A 14507-nucleotide genomic window follows, 5' to 3' on the forward strand; every position below is an offset into this window, starting at 1 on the left:
CTACAATGCTTTACAACGATCCGAAGCGAAGGGCTAAGGATGTGAATGAAGACAAAGACAGTGGCTCATTCTTACAAGGAGAATGGCGTTTATTATTACAAGGGTGGAGCCTTATATACCAAAGGCAGGCATGCTGGAAAATCACCAAAGTCAGAAGCCTACGTTCCAAGGGCCCTCCAGCAAAGGGTGGACCAAAAAAGGAATTAGCATTTAGACAATAAGTATGGACTGGACAGAAAACAGGAACTTGCATGCAGGCCTTACTGGGAGGAGGGCACGAGAAGTGTTTTGCTAGAAGGTCCTAGACACAAGCGGTCAACAGACCCCCATGGGGGAAGGGTGCAACAAATCCCCCTTTTTTATATAATTAAAAAAATGAGCATCTGGCTTAGGTTGCCTGGGACGTTAACATCTATCTTACCCGTCAATGAAAAGTCTGTCCAGGACTCACAGACCCTTTGTCTTAGGTTGATATATTCTAACTTCTAAACAAGTACGCCTCACACTTATTTAAAAATATTTTGATAATAAGATGTATTGACAGGATAAATGCTTTACTGTAAATAAAAACTACAAGATTCCAACGACAGCCTTATAGCTAGTTAACGGTGTTCTCAAATATGAACAGTTAGCTATTGTTCTCTAAACATGTATATATGTTACCTTAAAAGATGCCTGCTAAAAACTGAGTGTACTTAAACGGGTCTTAATGAAGAAGGACTTTCATGATATGAACAATATTTTAGTTCATAGTATGTATGATAGGACTATGACGCAATATGGCCATTAACAAAAGTCACAGAAGAGCTTATTGCTCTACCTTCTATGTACAACAAACAGCTGCATTACAGGAAACACGACCATGTGATCCACTGACCTTCACTCACATCTGTAACACTTTTACTCAGCAGAGAATACGTCATGAATCTTTTCTGCAAGAATTCAAGTATTGGATGTGCAGCTTCCCATTATATCACTATGTTTTGCCTTAGTTTCCAAGGACACAGAACAATGTAGTGAAATATGAGGTCCACATTGAAAATAAAGCCCACAGAGAAGTTCCGGAGCTAGAAAAGATTATTCATATAGCACATGGTGATCTCCAGAGTCCAAAATATTGAAACAAAGTCTATGTATGCGTCTTGTTTGTTTTTCAATGCATGCTAACTTGACTGAGGTGAAATCACAATTTTAGTTCTTCAGTCAGTAAGTGGACACAAATGTCTTCCTGCCCAGTTAGTAAAACACAGGAGGCCAGCTGGGCAGTGGTGGCTCACACCTTTAATATCATCACTAGGGAGGCAGAGGCAGTCAGATCTCTGTGCGTTTGAGGCCAGTCTGGTCTCCTGAGTGAGTTCCAGGATAGCCAGGGCTGTTACACTGAGAAACTCTGTCTTGAAAAACCAAATCAAACAAACAAACGAAACAAACAAACACTGTTCCCCAAAAGACAGGAGATGAAGTTGAACATGCCAAAATGGCGTCTCCAGTCGGATATTTTAGCATCTTGAAAATATCAGAGAAGGGATTTCCTTGGTTGGTTTCCATAGCTTGATAAGCAAAAAAAAACAAAAAACAAAACAACAACAACAACAACAACAACAAAAAAACAACAACAAAAAAACAAAAACCAAACAAAAAAACTAAACCAAACAAAACCAAACCAAAAACCACTTCTTCAAACAACAAACAGCAACACTTTAATCTACATGGGAATGGAGTGTCCCTTCTCTGTCTTCTCTGACCGGTTATCTGCCAAGGGAACAGGCTTAGGGACATATTTAGATGAGAATGATCCCCCCATCCTGAAATCATCTGAGTTCTAGTGACTGGCCTGCAGCCTCTTTGGTTGGTCTGCAGTAACTAGCATTAATTCCTGTTGGCACAGATGCTCCATGGGGGAGCAGCTCCCTAAGAATATTCCTTTTTACTCTTCTTTCCTGTTTTGCTTTCTCTCACATCTGCTCTTCTCAATGGTTTCTTTGGTTTTCTTCTGGCTGTCTATGAGAATTCGGGGATTGGCAGAATAGGAGTGCTTGCTCGAAATGTCCTGTTACCCTCCTGACCACTGAGGCTATGTTGCTTGAAGTCAGTATAGATAGTTTCAGTGACGGGAGCGCTCTCTGGAATCACTGCACCATTTACAGGGAAGGGTTAGGAGGTTTCCATCCTTTCCCTTGCAGTTCTTCTGGACCCTCCTGTAGATTCCTTAGGGAGTGTCTGCAGAGGTCCGCCTTTTGAATATCCATTTGTCCATTCAGTATCTACTATGCCAGCCTGAGAATAGCTCTGACCGTGCTCAGTTCTTCTTTGCTCGAAAGTTATCCAAGTCTGCTCTGCCCTTTTGTGGTTCTATCTTCGCAAACTTGGGCTCTATCTTAGAGTCTTTGTTATTGTCACGATACCTATCTGGGTCATAACTTCAGTTCTGCCTCGTAATTTTTGCTTAAGAGGAAAGTTGGTAGAGGATGAGAAGATCTTCATCTTGTTCCTTCAGTTTCAACAACTTTTTGTTTTTCATATAGCTTCCTAGTCATTTTCCATATTAAGACCAGTATTCACCCTGTATTTCACAAGCTAATCCAGAAGGGTTTCATGCAGATCTTTCTGAGTTCAAGGCCTCATAGTAAGTTCTGAAACAGTCAGCGCTCAACAGTGAAAATTCGCCTCAAAATTTTTAAAAAAGGAATGCATAATAAATTTGTATATCATCTTTGCATGGGGGCCTTGCTAATCTTCTGTGTAGTGGTCCAAGTTTAGTACATGTGATGCCAAAGCGAGGACAGGACATAGATCTCTCCCTCTCTCTTTTTTTCAAGATAGGGTTTCTCTGTGTAACAGTTACAGCTGTCCTGGAACTCACTTTACGGATTAGGCTGGCCTCGAACTTAACTGAGATCCATCTGCCTCTGCCTCCCAAGTGCTGGGATTAAAGGCATGTGCCACCACTGCCCAGCTCACTGATCTCTTTTTTAAAGGAACCTAATGCTCTATTTCAAGTTGCTATGATTTTCTTCCTGTTCGGGCCTTCAACAGGTAAAGGTAACTGGTACTTGAGACTAAGATGAAGGGAGAAGTCTTGTAATTTGTAATCAAGATATTCTGCTGGAAAAGCTTGATAGCAGCCTGGCGGTGGTGGCACACGCCTTTAATCCCAGCACTCGGGAGGCAGAGGCAGGCGGATCTCTGTGAGTTTGAGGCCAGGCTGGACTGACAGCCTCCAAAACAATACAGAGAAACCCTGTCTCGTAAAAACCAAAAAAAAAAAAAAAAAAAGCTTGACAGCATTTCAATGAGTAGGAAAAATGTGTAGATTTTATGATTTCATTGAATACTTATTTTTCTGTGTTCATTTGAAATGCATGTCAATTTTGCCACTCTCAGTGTTACTAGTCTTCCATGATTTGTTCCTGGCATTTAATTAAAGACACAGAAGAACACTTATTAAATATGATACATAGATGTCATGCTGAGAACTAAGGCATGCTGCGCTCAGTGTTTTGTATAATATTATGAATATAGACAACTTCAATAAGCAGGAAAGGGAGCCTGGAGAGATGGCTTAGCATTTGAGAGCACATACTGCTCTCCCACAAGATCAGAGTTCAATTCCCCACACCCACACTGGCTGGCTGGTCCTCTGGCCTCCACAGACACCTATAGGCACATATGCACAGACCTACACAAGCACCCCATGTGATTTCAAAACAAAGAAACAAAAATTTGATTATGAATAAAATCACATGTAAGCTGATAAGTATATACAACATAATTTTGTCTGGCTATAAATAAAAATAAAGTTATGATGTTTTTCAGCACAATGAATGGAACTGGAATTCATTATGTCTGGGCTGGGCAAAGTGGCATACACCTTTAATCCCAGCACTTTAGAGGCAAAGACAGGAGAATCTCTGTGAATTCAAGGCCAGTCTGATCTACATAGTAAGTTCCAGGACACCCAGGGCTACATGGAGAAACCCTGTGTCCCTTTCCCCACCAAAAAGACTCAGGACAAACCCACATTTTCTCTAATATGTAGAGTTTAGATTTTAATTTTTATGTGTGTGTGTGTGTGTCTGTCTGTCTGTCGTGAAAGAAGAAAGGGGGTGTGCAAAGAGTAAAGGGGGCCTAAGGAGGACTGAGGAGGAGAGAGAGCCCAAGAATGCATGCAACCAAAAAGCAGAAGTGGGGTCACTGGGGACTGGAGTTGCAGGAGGAGAGCAAGGTTGGGTATGGAGGCTATGCTCGATGCAGTCTGGGGATATTGCTCAGCAGTAGGGTACTTGCCTAGCATGCATGAATCAGTGCATAGGACCAAAATGAAAATCAGAAGATGATACAACGTACATTTATTTATTTGAAATGATGGGAATCCTTTCAGGCACCACCCAGCCACATCCTTAACTACAAATAGTATTTTTGTTTGAATCAGAGTCTCATTAAGTAGCCCTGGCTAGTGGGGAACTTGCTCTGTAGACTAGGCTGGACTCAAACTCACAGAATTCTGTTTGCCTCTGCCTCTCAAGTACTGGGACTAAAGGCATTCGTCACCGTGCCTGGCTGATTGTTTTTGAGACAGATCCCCATTATGTACTCCCGGCTTGCCTGGAACTCCTATCTGCCTCTGCTTCCCGAATGCTGGCAACTCCTACCTGTTCTTCTCAGACAAGGTTGGTTGGACCTGTCCATACTGTAGAGAAGGTTCTCAGGGAGGAAAACACAGTTTGAGCTGCTCCTGTGCCATAACCATTCTTAAACTTTTGTTTACCTCTTAATGAGAGAAGACTGCTGTAACATCCCATGTAAAATAAGTTGCAAGGTTGAGATTGGACCCTGGAAGAAAAAATGTTTTTAAAAAGATCATTTTAACTCGAAGCTTCAAGCTGGGTCATCGAAGTAAAGAAAAAGAAAAAATTAGCTGATCTACATTCCTTTCTTGCTGAGGGTTAATGAAGGTCACATCACGGTCTGGCTTTAGAACAAAGCAACCATGAAGTAGCAGAACTGTCTTTATGGACTAGCCTTCTGTCCTAGGTCACTGCCAGCTTCTCCATGGCCTGATCCTCTGTATACAGCCAAGGCAGATTCACTGTAAACAGTGTTCACCCTTCCCAAATTTTATTATACAGCTTTCTAGACCCCTTAGGATCAGTGGACACTATTTTTAAATTGCTAACTGGTCATGATACTAGTGGCTAAAGAAATCCATTCCAAGAGCTAGGCCTCCACATTTTGCCTGCAATCTGTACAGCTCAGTAATCTTTCTATTTGCAGGGACATCTTTGTATTATTGTTTTGACTTATCTCTGCTGCCCTTTCCTCCCTCTGCTTCTGCTTCTTCCTCTTGTCCTCCTCCTCTCCCTCCCCAGTCTCTTTCTTGTTGTTTTAGTCACAGTGGAGAATAGATTTTCCAGGAGAGAATGTGTGATCCCAACTGTTATCTCCCAAGTACCCTTATCTCTCTGTAAGGCTTTCTATTTCATAACTTCCCAGAGCAGTTTCTTTGAAGTTAGCTCTGCCATCATTATATAAACACCCCCAGAGGAAATCTACTACCTAACAAAGCACTCCGAATTTTCCCAGTGTGCATTCAAGGCACTTGAACACATGGATCCAGGTTATGTTTGGAGCCCTATCTCCCAAGTGCCCTGTGCTTTTGGAAAGCTGCATATTGCCCTGCTTCCTTAAGGAACCCCTGCATTACTTGTATGCCTCTTTAGCAGGCTGGGGATTAAATGGTCAGATTTTTGCCCTTTGAACATATGTGATAACAGTATGCATTTGATGAACTCTTTGAAGGGGTATTAGAACCATCTCTTTAAAGATGTAGAAACTGAGTCTCAGGAAGTCTATGCATCAGTTTTTGTCTTTGGGGAAGACCCCAGGCTTACAGAGTAAGGAGACTTGATGATGACTTGGTAGTGACCATGAGTGGTATTATTTTGCTCTATGACACTGAGAAATGGATAAGGAGCTCTCTTACATTGTGTAGTATTATTTCATTTTTCATAGATATTTAAATGACACAGGTTCTTTGTAGAACTCTTGGAACATACATGAAAACAGAAAGATGCAGGAATGAACACCCCACCAGGAAACCCACAATTAAAATAGTCTACCCCTTTCTGGGATTTGCTGACACCTAGTGGTGGGTGGATACATTAGGTCCGGCTAGGGAGAAAAAAAATTCTGGTTCCCTTTTACTCTGGCCCCAGCCTAAACCTCCTGTGCTGGGATTACAGGCATGAGCTACCATGTCTGGATTGATTTTCAAAATTCCATTCAAAGTACACAGATTATAAATAGACACCTTGATAACTCTCCCAAAACAAACATATTTGTCTGGCTAGAAACCAAATTAGGAAAGAGACCATTTCTAGCATCCTATACATCACATAGATGTCCTCTTCCCCAGTCAGGTGCAGTCATTGTTTGAACTTAAGAAACCATAGATCAGTTTTGTCTTTTTTTTGAACTTTATTTAAATGGAATGATCCAGAAAGTACTCTTTTGTGTCGGCCCTTTTCACATTCATCATTATCAGTTCATTAATCATCCATCTGGTTGCATGAGAATATAATTTATTCACTATTATTGCTGTATAGTGATTTATTGCCTGAATATTATGAGGAATAAAAAATTCGCCATTGGTAAAATAATAAGACAAAATTAGTGAGAATATAAGATTCTTGACTAGCATAATTCATTATGTTAATATAACTAATGAATACACAAATCTACACTCTAAAATTAGATAGTATACTTTCTCTTTAGAAATGAAAATTCTACAAAATTGACAAAGAATGTAAAGCATGTCTTGACAAGGTGCAAAACTTGAAATAGCATAGATCATATTCTCTGACCATTATGACATAAAGTTAGAAACTAAGCACAAACCTAGAAGTCACTGTGTGCTTTGAAATTGAGATGTATATTTCTTTTGTTTTTTATGTGCATAAGTGTTTTGCCTCTGTTGTATGTTTGTGTACCACGTGCAAACCTGGTACACAGGGATGGCAGAAATGTGCATCGGATCCTGTGAGACTGGAGTTATAGACAGTTGGGAGCCTCCATGTGGGTACTGGGAACTGAACCTGGCTCTTCTGGAAGAGCAGTATGTGTTCTTAACCTCTGAGCTCCAAGAAATATATTTCTAAATAAGTTATTGTTCACAAAAGAAATAAAATAGATATTTGAAAACATTTTTAGCTGAGTGATAAATGAAATCATGACATATGAAAATTTGTGGTATATGAAATCCAGGCAGGCCTTTTTTGTGGGGTAGAAATTGGCAGGTTGATTCTAAAATAGCCTTGAATAGTCAAAAGCATTTAGGGAAAGAACAAAATTGAACTACTCACAGTATCTGATTTTGAAGCTTTCTGATAAGCACAGATATCAAGAATGTGGTTTGGAGGACTAGATAGGCATACAGATCAATGAGCCAGAATGAAGAGTACAGAATTAGATCCACACATTTGGTCAACTGATTTTAAATAAAGGCATCAAGATAACTCAGCAGAGAAAGAGAAAAATCTTTTCAAAAGTTGTGGTGGAACAAATAATTTGACAGAGATATGGAGATGAATAAACCTTGATTCAATAGCTTATATGAATGTGTCACCAACCTAAATGTAAAAGCTTAAATGACAAAGTGTATAGAAATAATAAAAATCTTTTTTTATCTTTTGTTAAGACACAGAGAACCAAAACCATGCATATCCAATAAACTGGATTTATCAAAATTAAAATCTTCTTCTCAAGACGCTGTGAAGAAAATGAAAAGCAAAACCACAGGCGTGGGGGAGGCACTTGTAAAGCAACAAAGCTCATGAAGGGCCTATGTTCACAATATCTAAATGAATTGGGACTGCGGGTGGAGTTGAGCTGCTATAGCACTCGCCTAGCATATACAATAGCCCTGTTTCAGTCCCCAGCACTGCATAAACTAGGTGTGCTGGTTTATGCTCTAAATCCAGGACAATGAGGTGCAGGTAGGGAGATCAGAAATTTAAGGTTATCCTCATATACATGAGGAGATTGAGGCCAGCTTGGGGTACTTGAAATCCAGTTTCAACAACAATGACAAAAGCAAGTGCAAAAATAATATTGGACAAAGCAAAACTCTCACATAATTCTGATGGGAATGTAAGATGGGACAGACTTGTGAAAAACAGCTATCAAAATAGGATTAAATAAATCTTTTTCATTGCCTAACAATGCAAATTTTAAGTAATTTACACAGTAGAAATGAAAACAGAGGTTAACACAAAGACTTGTATGTAAATATTCATAACAGCTTTGTTGTTAATTAGCTAAAGCTGGAAAATATCCAAGTGTCCATCACCTAATGAATGAATTGGCAAATTTTGCTGTCTACACATATGTAATGAAGATGAACTAATCTATTCAATTAATCCATAATGTGAATGAAACTCAAAAGCACAAAATTGAGTGAAGCATGGGTTCTCAAAGACTGACATCATTTACATGACATTTGAAAACAGCAAAATTCGTATCAGTAATTTCCAGGTTGAGGAGAGAGGATTGGCTACCTGCGGCATGAGGGAACTTTGTGGGGATGATGAAACTATTATGTATCATGGTTATGGTAGGAATTACATGACTGTATACAGTTGTCAATATTTGTAGAATTTAGGCATGGAGGTGAATGCCTGTAATCCCGGAATTTAGGAGGCTGTGGTTGGAATATCAGCAGCTGTGCCCATGAACTACTGTGTCTTAAAAACAAAAACCAAAGGCCCCAGACTATAAATCATATACACAAAACAAAAGCTCATAGAACTGCTATACATCAATAAACCCAATTTGAAGACAAGACTAGCTGGGGATAAGCTTTCAATGCATGTGTCTCAAGGAGCTGTAAAGAGACTGGAGAGATGGCTCAGCACTTGTTACTTGTTTATGATCTAATAAAGCCACTGAAGATGAGAATAAAAAGCTAGCCACACTAGTTAGCCAGAGAAGCTTGGCAGTGGTGGCACACACCTTCAATCCCAGGACTCAGGAGACAGAGGCAGATGTATGTCTGTGAGTCCACCATCACCCTGGGCTGCACAAGAGTGATTCAGTCTAAAAGAGTAACAGAGCTCATGCCTTTAATCCCAGCACTAGAGAGGTATATAAGGAAGAAGCAAAGGGTCTCATGTGAGATTCAGTTTCCAAACAGTTTCTGCCTTGTTAGAGGGAAGAGCTATTGGCTGGCTGCTTTGCTTTTCTGATCTTCAGCTTGAACCCCAATATCTGTCTCTGGGTTTCTATTATTCATGCTACAAATTGGCGCCCATGGGAGATTCAGTTTCCAGTAACAGGGAAGACAGGATCTCCATTTCAGCCTCGGTAGAGATAAGAGTCAATGGCCGGCTGCTTTGCTTTCCTGATCTCCCATTGGAACCCCAATATCTGTCTCTGGGTTTCTATCACTCATGCCACACTTGCTCTTGCAGAGGACACCTGGGTTCTGTTCCCAGCCCTCACATAGTAACTCTCTTGCGACCTCTATGACACCTCCTATGCATGTGGTGCATACGCATACTTTCAGGCAAAACTTTACCAAACACAAAATAAATGAATCTAAAATTTCAAAGAAACTAGAAAACGACCTGCTAAACTACAGTGTGAGAACTTGTTGGTGGTTATTATGGCTCCTCTTGGTTGTGAACTGTTACATCTGGAATTAACTAAAACCTAAATGACTTGGTGGGTCCCCCCAGCCTGGATCAGCACCAGGGGTCCCAGGATGCAGAGGAACTGGGTAGCATTTGTGACCTGGGAGACTGCTTTGGAGGATATCCTGTAAACTGAAATGGTAGGGCTAGATTATGTAGTCAGGAGGGAGGACAGGAAAGAGGTTAATGGAGGCAGTGCTGTAGTGTGGGCAGCGGCTCTTCAAACATGCCAGTGAGATTAGCAGACTGCTGGTTCATGATTTCTGAGAAGCCTGTTCCCTAGGTGGGAGGGCAGAAAGAAGCTTGACTGACTTTATCGTGATGTACTCGGCCTTTGTCTCTATGGAGTTGAGTAGACCCAAGCCTGATTTGGGTAGGGGGCAGCACCACTCCTGCTGTTCTCCCAGAAATGTCCTATGTATGGGCAACACTCTATTGTCCCTCATCTGGCTTAGGAACCCACAACTTTGCAAGTGTATTTGGTTTATAAACTTTGTCCGTGTGTGAGAACACCCTCATTCTACAATGAAACTCTCCAATTTCTAAAAAAAACCCAATAATATGGAAAGTCACATTCATTGTTTATAATTTATTTATTCAAGAATGATTTATTGAGTGACTACCATCCCAGACCCTGCTTTAGGTACTGAAAATGTGATGGTGAATAGGAGATGATGCCCCTGTTTCCAAGAACCTAATAACCTAGAGAAAGGAATTAAGTGAAGCATAGATAACTAGGTGATAAATCTTATAATTAAAATGAAATTGAATGATGTCATAAACACTGGAGGGCTTTATTTTGTTAAGGTCATACTATGTTTGTCCAGGCTGGCCTTGAGCTTCAGCTCTTTATACAACCCAAGTTGACCTACAGCTTGAAATACTTCTATCTCTGTTCATTGCATAATTAAATCTTTGAGGGGATGATGACATAATACAATGAGATAAAATTAGACATTAGTACTCATATAAAAAAACCCTGCTCAGGTCAGTTGACCTGAACAAGGGGGAGCTCATGGATCCCAGACTGATGGCTGAGAGGCCAGCATTGGACTGATCCAGACCCCCTGAATGTGGGTGTCAGTGAGGAGGCCTCGGCATTCTTTGGGGCCTCGAGCAATATATCAATATTTATCCCTGGCATCCAAATGGACTTTGGGAGCCCATTCCACATGGAGAGATGCTCTCCCAGCCTGGACACCTGGGGGAAAGCATAGGACCTGCCCTGGATGATATGACAGACTTTGGAGATCCCCCATGAAGGGTCTCATCCTCCCTGGGGAGCAGAGTGGGGATTTGGTGGGGGGTTGGGGAGACTGGTGGGGGCAGGGGAGGAGGCGAGGGAAAGGGAGCTGGGATTGACATGTGAAGCAAGCTTGTTTCTAATTTAAATTAAAAATATATAAAAACTTTCATTTATATAAAAAACCCTATTCAATAAGAAAGGCAGCTGTTAATACCTGTAAGATGAAGTTATAGTTATTAAAAGTCATTTCTATACTCACATACATATTTGAAAACAAGGAAAATTTAAGATAAATGAGTATAATAAGCACTTAACTCATGAATATAGCAGAAAAACAATAAAGGGAATTTCAAGGAAACAGAAAGAAGGACATAATAAAGATAAAGTGAAAATAAAAAGAAACAAAATAAAATAGTTACTACTGACTAATACAGACTGAGATTATTTGAGCAATTTTGGCAATTGGGACTAAGGAAAGAAAGGAAACAATGAACAACAATAGAGACTATAATTATATATGTGGAAGACAATTGAAAAAAAGAAGGAAGTACAAATCACAATTTGAATTTTGAGACATGGTCTCTGTGCTGGTTAAAAGAATATGGGTCCCAAAGGGAGTGGCACTATTGGGAGGTGTGACCTTTTTGGAGGAAGTGTGTCACTGTGGGGGCCGGCTTTGAGGTCTCTTTATCTCAAGAAGCTTTCTTCAGTGTGACAGTCAGTCGACTTCCTGCTGCCTTCTGGTCAAGATGTAGCCAGCACAGACTCTGCCTGCACATTGCCATGCTCCCTGTCATGGTGATAATAATGGATTTCAAGTCTGAAACTGTAAGCCATCACCTCAATGAAATGTTTTCTTTGTAAGATTTACCATGGTCATAGAGTCTCTTTGCAGCAAAAAACAAAAAAACAAACAAACAAACAACAACAACAAAGACACAATCTCCCAATTTAACCCTGGCTGTCCTAGAACTCATTATGTAGACCAGGCTGGTGTCAAACTCACAGAGACCTGCCTCGACTTCAAGAGTGGTGGAATTTAAAGGTGTACCCAATCACACTTGGCTAAAAATTCACACATTTTTACAAACTTGAAATTTCAGACAAAAATAAACCATATATTATGCAAAGATTATAATAAAATGTTGGCTTAAATAATTAAAAAAAACATGGGGCTTGAGAAATGGCTCAGTGGTTAAGAGCACCTGCTGCTGATCTTGTGAAAGAATGGAGTTCAGTTCCTAGCAATCATATTGGTGATTCACCATTACCTGCAACTACAGCTCCAGGAGATTCAAGCCCACTTTTGGTCTCCTCAGGCACGTGCATGTACATGCAAATACACACACACACACAAACACACACACACAAACACACACAGGTAAACAATAAAAATAGATTTTAAAAAAGCATTAAAATCTGAACAGAAAAATAAAAGGAATGTTCTATGAAAACGAAGATTTGACGTGTAAAAGGAGGATGTTGTGAAGAATGAGTTCTTAGCCCTACCTGCCTCATGAGCACATGGCCCCATGGCTCCGTGGAGGTTTACCAGATGGTGCTGCTGCTTCTGCTTCCCAGCCTTGTCCCTTCATAAATGTCATTGTCAATAGGCAGCTCACAGCAGCATAGAGGGCAAGAATTTGCAGTTGGAATGCAAAAAGTGACAGCAGGGCATCTCAGTGACAGTCTCCTCTTCCTTGCAGTTCAAAAGACATGTGGGATACTTGGGCTCATCTTGGGAGCTGTGGATGACTCCAAATTTTTCTTTAGGAAAGCCTTTCCAACTTGCAAGGAGTCAAGAAGTTTTATTTATTTTATTTTATTTTTTGTTTTTAGACAGGGTTTCTCCGTGTTGCCTTGATGTCCTGGAACTCTCTTTGTAGACCAGACAAACCTTGAATTCACAGAGATCTGCCTGTCTCTACCTCCCAAGTGCATGCGCCACCACCACCACCTGGTAGAAAATTTTTTATTATTATTTAAACAATTTATAGACCACAGAATAAAATTCTAACTAATTTATTGTAGATGATACCCATGTTGAAAAAGTACAGTATGTTAAAAAGAATATGTTAAAAAAGGGAATACCTGATAAAATATGATATCAAGTATTAGCAAATTAAAATACAATAGGGTGTTAAGACTTATCATTACCATGTGAGGTTTAAATAGGTAATTCAAGTGTGATAAAGTTATAATGCACAATATTAAAGTCATTTAAAAATATGGCCACCACAATATGTACCACAAAATTATTTCTTGAAATTAGGCATGCATTCTTTAAAAATATTACATTCATTTATTTTTTATTTGTGCTTATGCGTGTCTATGCATTTGGAAGTCAGAGGGCAAATGGGCCAAGTCATTTCTATTCTTCCACCATAGAGATCCCAGGTCTTAAACTCAGATCATCAGGTTTGGCAGCAAGCATTTTTACCCTCTAAATTATCTCACCAGCCCTAAGTATCCATTATCGAGAACAATCTCTTAGCATTCCTGGAACAGAGAAAATTTCTTTAACTTGGCAAATGATTTGCATAAGAGATGTGCAGAAGCATGAGGATGAGCCATTCAAGGCACTCCCATTATAATCAGGATTCAGATTTATTATGAGGATGTCTACAATAGCATTACTATTCAACAATTTTTCTGGAGCTTTTATTCTATATGCAATAAGACAAAAGTAATAAATGGTCAATATGAAGTATGTAAAAGGCTATGTCTGACCCTATGACTATGAGCAAAATAAAACAAAATATCAAAAGAAAAAGAACTAGAGTATCATTGACACATAATATAGTCTGTTAACAAATTTAGAGAGTCAGTTGATACACTTTTAATTTTGATATTTTGAGACAGGGTCTCTTGTATCCCAGAATACAACTCACTATGTAGGTGAGGAAGACTTTGAACATTTGATCTTTATACCGCCACTCTCAAATGCTGGGATTAAACACATGCGTCATCATGCCTGAAAAATTCTTAGAACTAATAATCACGATTTGTTTGTATGGCTTGATAAAGCATCATAAATTAGAAAGCATAGCACATACCAGCAATAAACAACTAGAAAATACACTTAAAGAAGCTTTTGTGGTAAAAGAGTGGGAAAAGGCGGCCTCAGAGAACCTCTCTTGTTTTCTTTTACTTTTTTTAATCAGGGGAAAAAACAACAGCAATGAAGCCCTAAGACAAATAAAAATACCCCGGGAGTGGAGTGGAGTTCAATAGCAACAAAGAAACAAAGACAGCAGCACATTCCACAGCATCTTCATAAAGGCCCAGCATGGAAACAGAAAGAATCCAGAGTGGAAGGTCTGAACTTTGCTCTCACCTTTCAGAAGCTCTGAATTGGATTTAACAGGTGAAATACAACGGATCTAAGGAAGGAGAAAATACCCTAGAGAGCAGATAGAAATGTCTAAGCAAGTGCTATGAGCTATAGAACAACTGAAATGAAAACAGGCTTAAAACAAGAGTACAAAGATGAAATGTGAAAATCACAAAATTTTGTGAACAGAAAGATGGTGGGCTAAAACTGAAAAAGACCTCTATAGAAGTAAACAAAT

The 14507-nt window shown here is 39.7% G+C and overlaps 1 non-coding gene and 1 pseudogene across 1 annotated transcript; both read right to left on the reverse strand.

Annotated features, from left to right (window-relative positions):
* LOC101842790 overlaps nt 1–14507 on the reverse strand; it is a 26113-nt pseudogene continuing 11606 nt past the window's right edge.
* On the reverse strand, nt 2678–2784 carry LOC121140083. The gene has a single exon (XR_005876920.1). It is a non-coding gene; the product is annotated as a U6 spliceosomal RNA (small nuclear RNA).

This window comes from Mesocricetus auratus, unplaced genomic scaffold (assembly GCF_017639785.1).
Source record: "Mesocricetus auratus isolate SY011 unplaced genomic scaffold, BCM_Maur_2.0 Super-Scaffold_100003, whole genome shotgun sequence".
Lineage (NCBI taxonomy): Eukaryota > Metazoa > Chordata > Mammalia > Rodentia > Cricetidae > Mesocricetus > Mesocricetus auratus.